The 16,451-nt window shown below is 41.0% G+C and overlaps 1 protein-coding gene across 1 annotated transcript in view; it reads right to left on the bottom strand.

The window, feature by feature from the left end:
• IL2RG (interleukin 2 receptor subunit gamma) overlaps window positions 1–15,693 on the bottom strand; it is a 97,989-nt gene extending 82,296 nt beyond the window's left edge. Inside the window, exon 1 of the mRNA XM_088445469.1 lies at window positions 15,544–15,693. The gene's annotated coding sequence lies outside the window, so the exon portion shown is untranslated. The remainder of the gene's footprint in view (window positions 1–15,543) is intronic.
• Between the last annotated feature and the right edge of the window lie 758 nt (window positions 15,694–16,451).

The raw sequence follows: 16,451 nt of genomic DNA, 5'->3' as shown, positions 1-16,451 counted from the left end.
GCAACAGCCTTGAGAGCTGGTATACCTTGGCTTGATGCGGCTTTGTATCAGCCTTGAGGACAGGAAGTGCCTTGGTTGGCTGTGGCCTGTGGGCCAGTAAGATGAGATGTGGCCTTTGGGCCGGTAGCAGCCCTGGCTGGTTGCGGCCTAAGGGGCAGTAAGATGACATGCGGCCTTTGGGCCAGTAGCAGCCTGGCTGGTTGTGGCCTGAGGACCAATAAGTTGAGATGCGGCCTCTGGGCCGGTAGCAGCCTCTGGGCTGCTGAGCAGCCTTTGCGCTGTGAAGCAGCCCCTGGGCTGTGTAGCAGCCTTGAGAGCTGAAAGACTTGGCAAGAAGATGCTGAGGTGCGCTCTGTACCACCGGGATGACACTAGCGGTTGTACACAAGATTGCGCACACAGGATGCTGAGGTGTGCTTAGTGCCGTCGGATGACACCAGCAGTAGTATACAAGATTGTGTACACAGGACGCTGAGGTGCGCTAAGTGCCGCCAGGATGACACCAGCAGTAGTACACAAGGTTGCGTACACTGGATGCAGAGGTGCGCTTAGTGCCGTCTGGATGACACTAGCGGCAATACACAAGATCGCGTACTCTGGAGTGCGACCTGTGTCGTCAGGTTGACACAAGCCATAGGACGCTGGATTGCACACTCTGGACACTGAGTGCGGTCTATGCCGCCTGGATAACACAAACAGCAGGAGGCAGGAATGCAGACCGTGCCGCCAAGATGACACAAGCAGCAGGTAGTACAAATGCGGACCGTGTCGCCTAGATGACACAATCAACAGGAACAATGAAGCTGACTGGATACAGGAGACCACACTAGAACTGGAAACGCTATCACCGGCATCGGAGCAGCATTTACAGGAGAAGGTCATGGACGCAGGAGCCAAAATGGGCTGATCCCAGAATGATGGACAGGAGGTAGGTGGAGCTTCAGCAAACACTGGCGTGGCGTTCACCTCGCACAGAATTAGCAGTGCGGCAGCTTGTGACAGACACACCATCGGTCAACATCATATCATATATTTGTGACATCATTCATAGGGGCCTATTCCTCATTATTTAGATCCATTACAAATACGGAAACACTAGTTTCCAGATGTTTTAAGTAATGTGCCCATTCATTAATAGGGGCCCCATGAAACCTAAACATTTCTGGAGTTTGACTGAGGAAATCTATATATTAATTCTTACAAACAACTGTAATATCATTGATTACACTGCGAAATTGATAAAGAGGATTTTTCATTAAGATGGCATATGGAATTTATGCTCCTAAGTAAGTGATTGGTACCAAAAGTGTGCAATCTACTATGATGGTCTGTTTCTGATAATACAAGAGTATATATAGAGCTATGTATATCTGACATAAATCAATAAGAGTATTAAATGTAGAATAACCACGTGACTTTTATACTATCAATTTCTTCTATTGGACATTATCAGCAGATTAACTCTCTCATCATGGGGTAAATTGACTATAGTTCAATTTGGTATTCGATTTTATGAATTTATAAAAATCAACTGAAATCGGCTTTAAATCGAACTGCAAAGTCCTTTAACAAAATCCTGATTTACTAATATTCCATTTTGCATTCAAATAGTGTCAATAAGATACCGTCACAACTAATGTTTCAAATAAAAAGGAGATACATGTATTAGTAACTCCAAATTAAAAACATGTGGATACTTGTATGATAAGCAAAAAAGCATTAATTATACACTTAATAGATAAAATTAGTTGTACAAACATTGTAAACAATATCTTCCTCAAAGGTTAGGCTCATCTAAATCTACACATGGGAAATAGATACAAATCAGGAAGATTAATTATACACATAATAGATATAATTAGTTGTACAAACATTGTAAACAATATCTTACTCAAAGGCTAGGCTCATCTAAATCTACACATGAGAAAGAGATACAAATCATTCAAGAAGATCAAAACATGGGATTATTCAAAGGAAACAATGTAAACCAAGTGTTTCATTCAATCCTCTTGGAGCTAGAGTGTCAAGTTTTTCTATCCACTTAGTTTCTAATTGTAACAGGGCCTTAGATCTATCTCCTCCCCATATATTTGCGGGCACGTGATCTATTATGCGGTACTTTAAAACAGATAGATTATGTTTGAACAAGGCAAAATGCCTTGCCACTGGTTGAACTCTGGTGCCTTTTGCGAGAGCAGCCCTAATGGCAGATCTATGTTATGTACTGCGTCCCTTAAACTGTTTACCGACATAAAGTCGGGCACATGGGCATGCCGCATGTAATTGTATACACAACATGAAAGATGATGGTGAAAATGAAATTTAACACCAGTAAATGGATGGAAGAATGAACTGCCTGTTTGTAAGTAACTATATGTTGTGCAGTTTGGACATTTAAAACATCCGTTCTTCTTTGCTTGTCCCAAAAAAGTGCCAGGTGATCGTGAAAAATTAGTAATATCTGTATGTACCAAATAATCTTTAAGGTTCTTACCTCTAGTGTAACATGACATTAAGGTGCAATCCTTCAGAGGTTTCATATCAGGATCAGACTTAATTAGGGGCAAAAGTTTTTTTGGCTTCTTTGTTGATTTTAGTACTCATGTGAATAACAGCGTTCACCCAGATTATGTCAGAACAAGTTCCAACAAAGCCAAAAACAGATTTAAATCAGGTCCTTTATAGTTAGCATTATTAGTAAGCAACATCCTGGTAGCTAGTAAACCCATGTTGTGCGGAATTAATTCCCCCTAATAATGACATGTCATTTTTGGGGTGAAAATGTAAAAGGTGTTGGAAAATGGGTTTAAAGTACTGGGTCAGGTATTTTGGGGGGCTGTATGGTTAGGACAGGTGTTTTTAGTATTGCAGGTAGCTGCAGCAGGTGTATAAACTGCACTTTATAGACACAAAATTATACTAGCACCCATTGTAATGTACCCCCAATTTAACTACAGCAATTATTTTCTCCCAAAATATTGCTTTTTATCAATTTTCCACACAATCACCATTTCACACAATTTAAGAACCCAAAATACTTTTATTAGGGCTATTAATACACTTCTCTATTGATTTCCTATGTCAGTTAGGCTTTTTATGGTGTACAGACTGATTTTCCCAAAATATGTTGTACTTTTTTCTAGTTTCGCCATGCGCAATTATCGCACATATACGTTTTTGCGTCTTTTGTAATTGGATAGTGCAAAAAACAGTAGCGCCTCCAGATTATCGGTAGCCTTCCGGCCGTCCCGGGACAGTAGGCATGTATGTGTTGGAGGGTCTGCAAATAATTAGCTCCACTTGTGGATCTTTTATAATGTGTCAGTGAGTAATGAATACACCTGTGCACCTGTTTGGTGACCTGGAAAACGTGCACTGTTTGGGGTCCTGAGGACCAAGTTTGAGAACCACTGCACTAACTGGTTCCACTTGGCCAAACCTACCACTCGCCAATTGGGCACAAATGAGCAGGCTACTGTTAAAGGAGATTATATGTTGCCTCCACCAGGCTCCATCACTGGCATCTCAAAGGATCATAGCACAACCTTTAGAAGAAGTAATTTTTTTTTTGCTGAGAAAAAGCTGTTAAAAGACCGTTACAAACATCCCCCAACACTTAAAGGTAGGAATGATGCTATACCATTTTAACCACTTAACTGGCTAATATTTTTCAAAAAATGTCCCCAAAATTGTCAAATTGTTTTTATTAGTACATTATGTAAATAAGAGCTATTTAAACCTGACTCAATATAATGTTTTTTTTTTTTAATTTCAAATCACATTTAAATATTTAAATACAGTAGCTGTTAACTACAGTGTTATTAATTAAGTGATAATAAAAATAATTACTATTTTGGGGATGTTTTTTGAAAATAAAAATACTTTATGGTCAAAAAAGAATGCTATATACATATATATATATATATATATATATATATATATGTGGTTGCGCATAAAAAATGCACTGTATTGTGAATAATAAGTCTCACTTGAGTCCAGCAATAAAACTGATGATATCAGTATTCCACTTTCTTTAAAAAGCACCAGGTCCACTTATTTATGGACCGCAGCTCTCCTTTACACAAGACCAGATTCCAGGTCCACACAATCTGTGAAAACAAAATAAAAGGAGAGCGCTCCATAGTGCAGGTAAAACACTTTTAATATCTCACAAAATTGTTAAGAGCACTCGTCAGCAATATAGTGCCACTCGTACCATATGAAAAACAGTGTGGGCTGGTTACCACGTGGTATATGTATAAATACTCCATGGACTGTCTCCAAACAATGTCCCAGGATCCGTCAGGTTCACACACCCCGCCGCTGGACACTGTTAACAGCCCGCCGCTGGTCGGACCACATCAGTCCTGGACACACTGCAAAGGGAGCCGGGAGTCTGTTCTGTGGACGTCTCAAAGCCCCGCTCTAACGCGTTTCGTCGTGGACTTCGTCAGAGGGCTGGGCTTCGTGACGTGGCAGGCTCATTATGAAAGCTGTACTGGCCAATCAGTGTGGGGATATAGATCCACACCCCTGTCAGCTGGATTTTGGTATATTGCAAAGCTTGTTTCTGTTTTTCATATACCCGCCGCTTATACAATACACATTCATTTAGCTATCTCTTATAAAGGGGGTTATTTCTATCCCCTCATTAAGACCCTTCAGTATCAGAGTGTCTAAGGCCAGGATCCAGTATGTTTCTCTTTTTATTAGGTCCTTATCCAGATCACCACTGTGATTATTAATATTAATTTTTTTCAATACCTTTAAATTTGAAGACATCAGGATTACTGCTATGATGATCCTGAAAATGTCTTGGAAGACTGTGATTGATTACTTTATTTTTTATACCTCTCGTGTGTTCCAGGATCCGAATTTTAAGGACCCTTTTCGTTTTATCTACTGTATATACCTAAACCCGCAATGGCAGGTGATCATGTATATTACAAACAGAGTTATAATTGATGAAGCTTCTAATCGGATGTTCATTCATCGATTCTTTACCACAGAAGGTTTTAGCACCCCGTTCAGCTAGTTTGCATACCTTGCAACTACCAGATGTAAAAAACCCTTTTATATCTCCAAGAGGATTTTTTATAAATCCGATGGGTTTATGAAGTGGGTCTAATTTACTTTTGGATATATATGACTTAATATTTTTAGCTTTTTTATACACCATACTTGGACCTTTAGGAAGATGTTTAGCCAATATCTGATCTAGTTTCAAGATGTGCCAATTTTTCTTAAGGACTTTCTGAATTATATTAACTCCATTATTATAATTGGTAACAAACGAGCAGAAGAAATTTTCTTCAGATTTCTGTGTAGTGATCATATCTTTATATTTATTTTTATAGACCAATAATTATTTTTGATCTCTATCTCTGGCTGTTTTCCTTGCATGTTGAATAATTTCTTTAGTATAGCCGCATTCTAGAAATCTCTGATTATATATTTCAGATTGTTGGTCAAATCTTTCAATGGTGGTACAATTTCTGCAGAGCCAACAGAATTGAGACACCGGTATATTTCTCTTCCATTTTTGAAAGTGAAAGCTGGAAAATTCCAGATAGCTATTACAGTCTACTTTCTTGAAAAATGTATACGTTTCAATTTCTTTTGTCTTCTCAAAATCAGTGGTGTCTAGGACCAAATCCAAAAATCCTATCCTGCTATCATTATATGTGGAGGTGAATTTTAAATTAAAAGAGTTCACATTGATTTCTTTCATGAACTCTTCAAAGTTGGCTCTTTCCCCACTCCAGACAATCAAAATGTCATCTATAAATCTTTTAAACAGGATCACTGACTGAAAGCTCACCTGATCAGCTAATGTTCTTTCCCATGCACCCATGTATACAAATCATGCCCATTGCTGTTCCGCACGTTTGCAAAAACCACTCTGCCAAAAACGTGAAATAGTTATGTTTTAAAACAAAATTTAGGCAATCACATATAAAGTCCACCAGCTCTATTCAGACATCAAGATAATCTCTTAGACATTCCCTGACACTTTCAATACCCTTGTTATGGGTGATTGCAGTGTACAGGGACTGTATGTCCACTGTACACCATTTAAATTCCGGATTCCATCTTAATTCATTGATTATCTGCAGAATATGGGATCATCCAAAATCTGTAAGACTAAAATACAGGGAGACAGCGAATGTTATCAATACCCCCTGAGTCAAAAATTACATTTAGAGGATGTAGAGGAAAGGGAGTTGCCAAAAAAATCCTCTTGGAGATTTAAAAGGGTTTTTTACATCTGGTAGTTGCAAGGTATGCAAACTAGCTGAACGGGGTGCTAAAACCTTCTGTGGTAAAGAATCGATGAATGAACATTCGATTAGAAGCTTCATCAATTGTAACTCTATGTTTGTAATATACATGATCACCTGCCCTTGCAGGTTTAGGTATAAAGGTAAAACGAAAAGGGTCCTTAAAATTCGGATCCTGGAACACACGCAAAATATAAAAAATAAAGTAATGAATCACAGTCTTCCAAGACATTTTCAGGATCATCATAGCAGTAATCCTGATGTCTTGAAATTTAAAGGTATTGAAAAAATGAATATTAATAATCGTGGTGGTGATCTGGATAAGGACCTAATAAAAAGAGAAACATATTGGATTCTGGCCTTAGACACTCTGATACCGAAGGGTCTTAATGAGGGGATAGAAATAACCCCCTTTATAAGAGATAGCTAAATGAATGTGTATTGTATTAGCGGGTATATGAAAAATAGAAACAAGCTTTGCAATATACCAAAATCCAGTTGCTTACCTTAAGGTCTATCTACATCCAATTTAGTTGTACATGATATAACATTTGCTGTAAATATACATTTGAATAATGTACATGTTTGTGTTGGAGAGGAAATTTTTTTAAATTTTGTGCTGTTGATCCCCTGTATGTTAAATCTCCATATGCCTATATTTATTGCTGTATATCAACACTGTTTGTGTAAACATCCTAAAAATGGTTTTTCATGTAAGAGAAGTGTGGGTTGGTACTAAGTGATAGTCTCCAAAAACCCCTCTCTGTAGTAATTAAATATATACCAGATATGATCTTTCTGGTGCTGACAGGGGTGCAGATTTATATCCCCACACTTATTGGCCAGTACAGCCTTCATAATGAGCCCGCCACGTCACGAAGCCCAGCCCTCTGACAAAGTCCATGACAAAATGCGTTAGGGCGGAGCTTTGTTGCATCCACGGAACAGACTCCCGGCTCCCTTTGCAGCGTGTCCAGGACTGACACAGTCCAACCAGCAGCAGCCTGTTACCAGTGTCCAGTGGCAGGGTGTGTGAACCTGATGGATCCTGGGTCATTGTTTGGAGACAGTCCAGTGGAGTATTTATACATATACCACACGGTAACCAGCCCACACTGTTTTTCATATGGTATGAGTGGCACTATATTGCTGACAAGTGCTTTTAACAATTTTGTGAGATATTAAAAGTGTTTTACCTGCACCATGGAGCGCTCTCCTTTTATTTTATTTTGAGATATATATATATATATATATATATATACAGTTTATATATATATATATATATATATATATTCAATAAATAAAGATTTAAGAGCGCCTGCTAATGTAAAAACAATTATAATGTGCCAAATAAAGTATATTAAAATATGAGAGGATCAAGAGACTTATCTTTAAAAAAGGAATGATCTTCGGTCACCGGACCATCAAGTAAGTTCAGTATATATGGAAAGAAAAGCATAAAAATCACACATAGTGTGTACAATATAGATGTGTCAAGTGGAGTGGATATTATTCACATATAAATATATATATACATCAAGGAACACTTAGGTCCCAAAGGTAAAGATACTCCACGTTATCTTAAAACATAATGTATTTATTTCATACAGACAACGAACAAATGGTAGGTAGCACACGTACAGGAGTATAAATAAAAATTAGCTTATCTGTCCATAGAGGTAGTGTCAACGCATTTCATCTCATAGCAGAGACTTCATCAAGGGGATGTGTGTATGTGGCAGACTAAACATATTTATAGCCAGTTGTTTAATTAAGATGGAGGCCACATGTATACAATTACATGACATCACTTCCTGTGGACTCATAACTAAAATAATAAAAACAAGGCTAATAAAGAAAAAGGACTTATACAGGATATATAGGGAAATACAGTGCTAAACAGTGTCTTAAGCATAAGAAGGAAAAAAACATTTAAGTCGCTTTAAAGCACTAAACAATGCTAATTTGAGTATTGGACCGCAAGTTGAAGCGCATTGCGTCATATCTGCTAAGTTGCGTCATATCCGCCACCAGGTAAAGAGGATAAAGGTCATCCGAGAGTCTTTAGTGTCGCAAAAGATTCTGGGTGTATCACATGTCTCCTGCTGTATAAACGGATTTGCCAAATATAGAGGATAGACAGCAGCCATCTTGAATTCCTCTTAATGTGCATATGTAATAATCCTAACTTAATACTTAAGATAATGTTGGTATAGAGTTGATTGATACCAAATAATATTTTCTAGGTCTTCTTTCTTTAAAGTTTTAATGTAGTACGGTACACAGCCCTAAAACTGTTGGTATTCACAAGTTATAAACAATGCATTACAGTTTACAGATTATAAACAATACATTACAGTTTACAGATTATAAACAATACATTACAAAGAGATGAATAACACTGAATGCCACGCGGTGATTTTTATTTTACAGGCTCTCGTCGATCATCTCTGGACCAGAACTAGGAACCTGCAAACTTTGACAAGGTAAGTACTTCTTGTATCACAGGTAATTTAGGTATACCTAGGCAAATATAGTTTTCAGCAAACATAAACTGCAACACACTTCTCACTTATCCACAGTTGTTTTTTTGTACTATGTATTGGTAACAGGTCTATAAATCCTAACCTCTCTATATTTTCCCTTTGTACTATTAGTTCAAACACAAAACAGTCTTAGTGATTTAGGGTTCAGCGCTGTAGTTTTCTGCGTTGGAGTGCACTATTTTGTTGCCCGGGATCTGCAGTTGGAGTTTGCAAGGTTAATTATAGTGTACACTATTAATTCAGAATCTCAGGATCCTTTTGTATAAACTGTTCCAGTTTAATACTACTGGCACTATGAATTCTCACGGTAATCCTCTCCTTTGTACTCAACTGCACTAGCAAATCTGGAGACTGTTCTCTATGAAGTCACTAACTGGCTTGTAGCTAGTTTGATCCTAGGACTTGCTGCTCGCATCAATGTATCCTGTACTGGGGTTATTATAACTGTCCTCAAATCACTCAATACTGTATTGCAGGAGGTTAATTTTAGTGAAAAGACTCAGTATTAGGGCATCTTGCTTCCTTATAATACTGTCATTCAATGTTAGGCTCACTATTTGCCCATCTTCTTGTCCTGACTATATGAAGGTAACTGTAAAACCTTGACAGGAGTATTTCTCTTTCTCTTTTAGACTCTGGGCTACACACTTGAGTTCAGTGAGCTACCGTGCCTGAGAGGGTTAATGTCTTGCAAGTTGCAACCCCTAAGTTCATTACTCTTTCCCTTGGGTACCTGTAATTAATCAGCCTGTTTTAGGGCAGTGATAAATGGAATTGTTGGGGATTAGCTGTTTATAGTAGGCTTCCTAATGAGGGTAGATGCCAGTGAATTCTGCGTGAAAGGTGCAGCAGTATCTTATCTACTTTGCACACATAGCCTTGAGGGCTTGAATAGACTTTCCCTGGCTGCGGTGAAGAGAACTATTTGAACAAAAGATAAAACTGGGTAAACCCCGTGGAACAGTGTTCGGTATTATTGTATAGGTAGGTAATTTCAGGTAGCAATTTTGGCCACTGTGAGCGGCGTTCCGAGGGAAGGCTTCTCAGCATTTCAATGATGGTCTGATTAACCCATTCACAAAGTCCATTCCCTTGCAGGTGATATGCTGTGGTTCTTAGTTTTTTACAATTGTACATAGTACACAATTCTGTGAACAGTTGCGACTCAAACGCGGGTCCCTGATCAGTAAGGACGTGATCGGGATATCCATAAGGGCGCACAAAGTTTTTAAGGAATATTTCTGCAGTAGTTCTCGCTGTCAGGTCTCTCACTGGAACAGCCACCACAAATTTACTGTAGTGATCGGTCATGGTGAGGGCATATTGGTACCCCTGTGGACTGTTGTCGAGCTTTACATGGTCCAAGGCAACGATCTCTAGTGGATATTGACTGATAATAGGGCAAAGGTGGGCCTTTTGCTCAGTTCCAATATTTCTTTTTGATGTGCAGGAGGTGCATTTTTTACACCACTCCTCAACGTCTTCTCGTAGCCCTATCCAAAAGTATCTCCGGCGTAACACAGCTTCAGTTTTTTGCATGCCGAAATGTCCGGACTCGTTGTGATATGCTTGGAGCAATAATTTAGCCTGTTGCTGTGGGATGATGACTTGGGTAATTGGATGATGGGTTCCTGGGTCAATACTACGGCGGACTAGAAGTCCTTGTTTAAATTGTAGACGTTCTCGGTGTCTCAGTAGTTTCACCAGTTCAGGATCAGCATTATCTCTCTGTACTTTGGTTAATCGGCACCTTTGCTGCATAATGTCCATCAACTTCCGCAACACTGAGCTCTCTTGCTGTATGTCTTTCCAATCAAAGGCAGGAGAATCCGGTGTCAGACTTTCACTACTCCGGCTCTCAGTGACCATTACTGGCCCCGAAGTTACCACGGTTTTACTTCTTGTGTGTTTAAAGGCTGGTGTCTCTATTTCTTCCTCCCTATCCTCCTCTTCAGTGACGTCAGTGGTTGGAAGACGAGATAAAGCATCGGCATTGCCGTTCAATTTTCCACTCCGGTAGTGTACAGTATAGCGAAAATTTGCAAGACGGGCCATCCAGCGCTGTTCAAGGGCTCCCAACCGGGCAGTGGGCAGGTGAGCCAGAGGGTTGTTATCTGTCATGATAATGAAGGGAGTAGCGGCCAGATAATTTTTAAACTTCTCGGTAATAGCCCAAACGAGAGCCAGCAATTCCAGCTTGAACGTGCTATAGCTTTCGCTATTCCTCTCCGTTTTCCGTAGACCTCGACTGGCATACGCTATCACATGCTCACGCCCATCCTGTATTTGGGACAACACAGCCCCCAATCTGCGATGACTGGCATCTGTATATACCTGGAACGGCTTCTCATAGTCAGGATAGGCGAGTAAGGGAGCTTCAATCATGGCCATTTTTAGCTGTGCAAATGAGCATTGTTGTTCTTCTCTCCAGCTGATTACCGTCGAGCTCCTTCTCTCCTGACCCGATCTGCCTCGCAACAGTTTGTGCAGTGGGGCGGCTATTCCTGCAAAATTCGCTATGAAGCATCTGTAATACCCTACAAAGCCAAGGAAACTTCGAACATCCTTCACCATCTTTGGCACCGGCCAGTCTGGTACCATTCTGATTTTCTCCGGGTCCGGCTTCACCCCTTCAGCACTGACGACATGCCCCAGATACTGCACCTTTGATTTAAGTACATGGCATTTGGCTAGTTTAAGTTTCAATCCAAACTTCGCCAACTGCATGAACACTTCGTCCAAGTGCTTCAGGTGCTCTTCGTAATCCTTCGAGAATATGATGACATCATCCAGATATAATAATACCATCTCGAAGTTACGGTATCCGAGGCAGTGTTCCATCACCCGTTGGAAGGTGGCGGGAGCATTGCACAGCCCTAACGGCATACGATAAAATTAGAAAAGGCCCATCGGGGTGGTAAAAGCCGTTTTCTCCCGGTCTTCCGGGGCCATCGGAATCTGCCAATACCCACTGGTTAGATCTAACGTTGAGAAATAAGTAGCCGTCTTCAATGCCATTAGCGACTCCTCAATTCTGGGCAATGGGTACGCATCTTTGTGGGTAATGGCATTCAGTTTTCTGTAGTCCACGCAAAACCGAAGACTTCCATCTTTTTTTCTAACGATTACCACCGGAGCTGCCCATGGACTGTGACTCTCACAGATGACGCCGGTCTCTTTAATTTCCTCTAGCATATTCCGTACCGGTTGGTACATTGCCGGTGGTAGAGGCCTATGACGTTCTTTGATAGGGGGGTTCATCCCAGTGGGTATGTGATGGTAGACACCCTTCGCTTTTCCGAAATCCGAAGGGTGCTGACTGAAGGACACAGCGTTTTTCTTTACAACTTGCACTACCCCTTTCCTTTGATCATCTGGGGTATCGTAATCACCTATTGGTATATCTTCCCACCATGGGTTGTCCTTGGTCGACTCTCCCGTGGCTGTAGTCTGAGCGGCTGTTGTTAGAGTTTCGCCCAGCACGTCCTGAAAATCAACTTGTAGTACTCGTGCCACTAGGCATTGGTTAAATAGTCTTACAGGGTAACTGTGTGGGTTCAAAATGCGAATGGGCACTCTTCCACGTGCCACTTTAGCTAATGTCCTAGCTATTGCAAAAGGTTGTCTTCCATCATAATCACAGGACTCGATGATGGCATCGTAATCACGACCACCTGGTCCGATCCGGGCTTTGCACCAGATCACATGCTCCGAATTAGGTTGTAACAGTATAGGCCTTCTATCTGCAATCCGGGCTTTCCCGACTTCCCCCCTCTCGTTGGCAAAGTGTTTCTGTCCCTCAAGCAACCTTACTGTCTGCTGCAAGGTTTTTCTCTGTTTTGGGGCTGCGGTTCGCATCTCCATCTTTAAGACCTCCACTAACTCATCAGGGCAATTCTTAAGGACGTTCATTCCGAGAATAACTGGGGGAAAATGTTAATTTTGCACCGTGGTGATTAAACATCCTTGTCTTGGAAGTTTGGCCTGGCCTATTTCTAAGTCTGCTTCCCAATACCCCTCATAATTGATTGGTTGTCCATTACTGGCCAGCAGTTGTAACCATGCAGTTGGTGGGGACACCATCTCTTCTTTGTCCCAGTGTTGAAGAAAATTTGCCAGTTGTATAGTGGTCACTTGGGAACCAGTGTCTAGAAGGGCGGATACTTCCACATTCTTCACTCGAATTTTTACGTGGGGACATTTTCCAACATATTGGGGCCACCACTCCTGCGATGATGGACCTACTGGGGTGTGTCCTCCCGAGGGTCGGTCCCCCGCCTCGGGGTTTCCTCGTTTAAAGTGCCATTCGGGCAATTCCGTTCAATATGGCCACTTTGCCGACACCCTCTGCAAATGGGTCTTCCTTGTGAATCAAACTGATCGGTGGGGCGTCGACCTGCCCATCGAGGAATGTCCCATCGAGCTTGATTTCCCCCACTGCATCCTTGACGCCAATCTCTGTGTCTGGCTCCAGACTGTTCTTGCCGAATCTCCTTTAGCTCCTTCATAGTTTCTGTGACAGTGCTGGTAAACGTTCCAATCAAATCCTGTCCTGACTGTCCTTGTTGAGAGACCGTTTCTATTGGCGGAGGATGGGCAGGCGTCATATATGTTTTGGTTTCTTCATAATTATCAGCTGTCAACTGCTCAGATGACGAATCATATTCAGGATCCATGTTTTGATTGAGCCCAAGTATGTCTAACATGGTTTCTTTGAATTCAGAGAATGAACAGACAGGGTTCTGGCGTCTCCACATTCGGAGTTGTGCCCATATCGCTTCCCCTCGTGCTCCTTCAATGAACAAATTCGTTAAGGTCTCGTCAACTTGTTCCACTTCTCTCGATTCTCGGGCTCGGATGGCCCGCATAGCTTCCTGCAGGCCCAGTGCAAATTCTCTTAGGGTCTCCTTAGGTTGTTGTTTCCTAGCATATAATCGGCTTCGGAGTTCTGATACTGTCCTTGAATAAAAAATATTTTGTAATTTTTTGAAAATATCTTCGGCAGTCTTTCTTTCTTCTTCCTCCCACGCTTTTAATTCTCGCAATGCGGCTCCCTTCAGCTGTCCAATTACAATTTCCACTCTTTGTTCATCATTGAGTGGATATAACTTGAACATCGATCTCATTTTATCTTTAAATTCTTTCAGAGTGCTAGCACCTTGTGGGCGAGTTTCCCCTGAATATGTTGGCAGCCATGGGGCTCCAAAGTAATATGGCATTGTGATGGGTGATGCCTGTGTCATCTGTGCCACACCGCTGCTTGATGAGACATTTGCTGATGGTGAAGTAGGTAGTCGTCTTCGACCTGAGGTTGATGCAGGAGTTTGTGGTGCCGACATTTTCCTGTCGTATCCTGTTCGTGACGCCAAGTTGTAATAATCCTAACTTAATACTTAAGATAATGTTGGTATAGAGTTGATTGATATCAAATAATACTTTCTAGGTCTTCTTTCTTTAAAGTTTTAATGTAGTACGGTACACAGCCCTAAAACTGTTGGTATTCACAAGTTATAAACAATGCATTACAGTTTGCAGATTATAAACAATACATTACAGTTTACAGATTATAAACAATACATTACAAAGAGATGAATAACACTGAATGCCACACGGTGATTTTTATTTTACAGGATCTCGTCGATCATCTCTGGACCAGAACTAGGAACCTGCAAACTTTGACAAGGTAAGTACTTCTTGTATCACAGGTAATTTCGGTATACCTAGGCAAATATAGTTTTCAGCAAACATAAACTGCAACACACTTCTCACTTATCCACAGTTGTTTTTTTGTACTATGTATTGGTAACAGGTCTATAAATCCTAACCTCTCTATATTTTCCCTTTGTACTATTAGTTCAAACACAAAACAGTCTTAGTGATTTAGGGTTCAGCGCTGTAGTTTTCTGCGTTGGAGTGCACTATTTTGTTGCCCAGGATCTGCAGTTGGAGTTTGCTAGGTTAATTATAGTGTACACTATTAATTCAGAATCTCAGGATCCTTTTGTATAAACTGTTCCAGTTTAATACTACTGGCACTATGAATTCTCATGGTAATCCTCTCCTTTGTATTCAACTGCACTAGCAAATCTGGAGACTGTTTTCTATGAAGTCACTAACTGGCTTGTAGCTAGTTTGATCCTAGGACTTGCTGCTCGCATCAATGTATCCTGTACTGGGGTTATTATAACTGTCCTCAAATCACTCAATACTGTATTGCAGGAGGTTAATTTTAATGAAAAGACTCAGTATTAGGGCATCTTGCTTCCTTATAATTAATACTGTCACTCAATATTAGGCTCACTATTTGCCCATCTTCTTGTCCTGACTATATGAAGGTAACTGTAAAACCTTGACAGGAGTATTTCTCTTTCTCTTTTAGACTCTGGGCTACACACTTGAGTTCAGTGAGCTACCGTGCCTGAGAGGGTTAATGTCTTGCAAGTTACAACCCCTAAGTTCATTACTCTTTCCCTTGGGTACCTGTAATTAATCAGCCTGTTTTAGGGGCAGTGATAAATGGAATTATTGGGGATTAACTGTTTATAGTAGGCTTCCTAATGAGGGTAGATGCCAGTGAATTCTGCGTGAAAGGTGCAGCAGTATCTTATCTACTTTGCACACATAGGCTCGAGGGCTTGAATAGACTTTCCCTGTCTGCGGTGAAGAGAACTATTTGAAGAATGCCTGTGTGCAGGAGTGTAATGGCTTTCTCTTACCACTCTCTGCCTCCTAGCCCCGTTCAGTCTCTGCTACTTCCAGCTGATCAGGGCCCGTCCTCCTCTGACTGCAGCTGCCTGTCACTCTCCCCAGCTCCGCCTGAGCCGCGCCTCCTGTCTCTCTGCACAGCTCACAGTCTCCTCCTTGCAGGGCTCTCAGTGTTCCTGGCTGGCCGGAAGCTGTCAGCAGTGCTTCCGATTAACAATCTGTGAAGCTAGCTGAGCTGAAAGATCACTCCTTTGCTGTCTGGCTATCCACAACACAGCACCCAAGGTAGGTCCAGCAGGACAAGCAGCTGCTCCTTTCTGTCTCTCCTCTGAACTGCGCAATCAGCGCGAGTCATCACTCTCCTTTTACCCCCTCTCCCAGCAAGCTTGTGCTGTGTTGTCCATCTGTGCAGCCAGCACGTGGATTGCCAGAAACTTCTACTCACGTGCTGGCTTCTGCAGCCACTGTCCCAGTGTCCACTGCCACCAATGAAGTCTGTTAACTATATACATATTGAGGTGAGTTAGACATTAAATCGTGTCCAGGGATAGTATTGTCCATCATTTTGCACCAGTAGCACAAACTTCATGTTAACCAGAAAAAATAAAGCATATTTTAATAGCATTCACTGTATTGTTTTGTTTCTAACAGGATCACTTAAACAATTAATATGTACAACTTAAGGAGACATGTTATTTCTGGGGTATCACACAAACAGCGGCCATTTTCTTGTGGTCTCTTACATAGAGCTTTATCCTAGACACGGTGGCCATTTTGTAAAGAACTTTTAAGCTTATTCTCTTCTTTCCTTTAATAAAAGGATAAGGAATCAATAATACAAGGACCAATAAGTACCATATAATAATTAAGGATCTATCCCAAAGTGCAGTGCATAATATATATAACTATTAATATATGC

This window comes from Taudactylus pleione, unplaced genomic scaffold (assembly GCF_031769625.1).
Source record: "Taudactylus pleione unplaced genomic scaffold, aTauple2 ptg000381l, whole genome shotgun sequence".
Lineage (NCBI taxonomy): Eukaryota > Metazoa > Chordata > Amphibia > Anura > Myobatrachidae > Taudactylus > Taudactylus pleione.
This window is presented reverse-complemented; position numbering and strand designations above follow the sequence as displayed.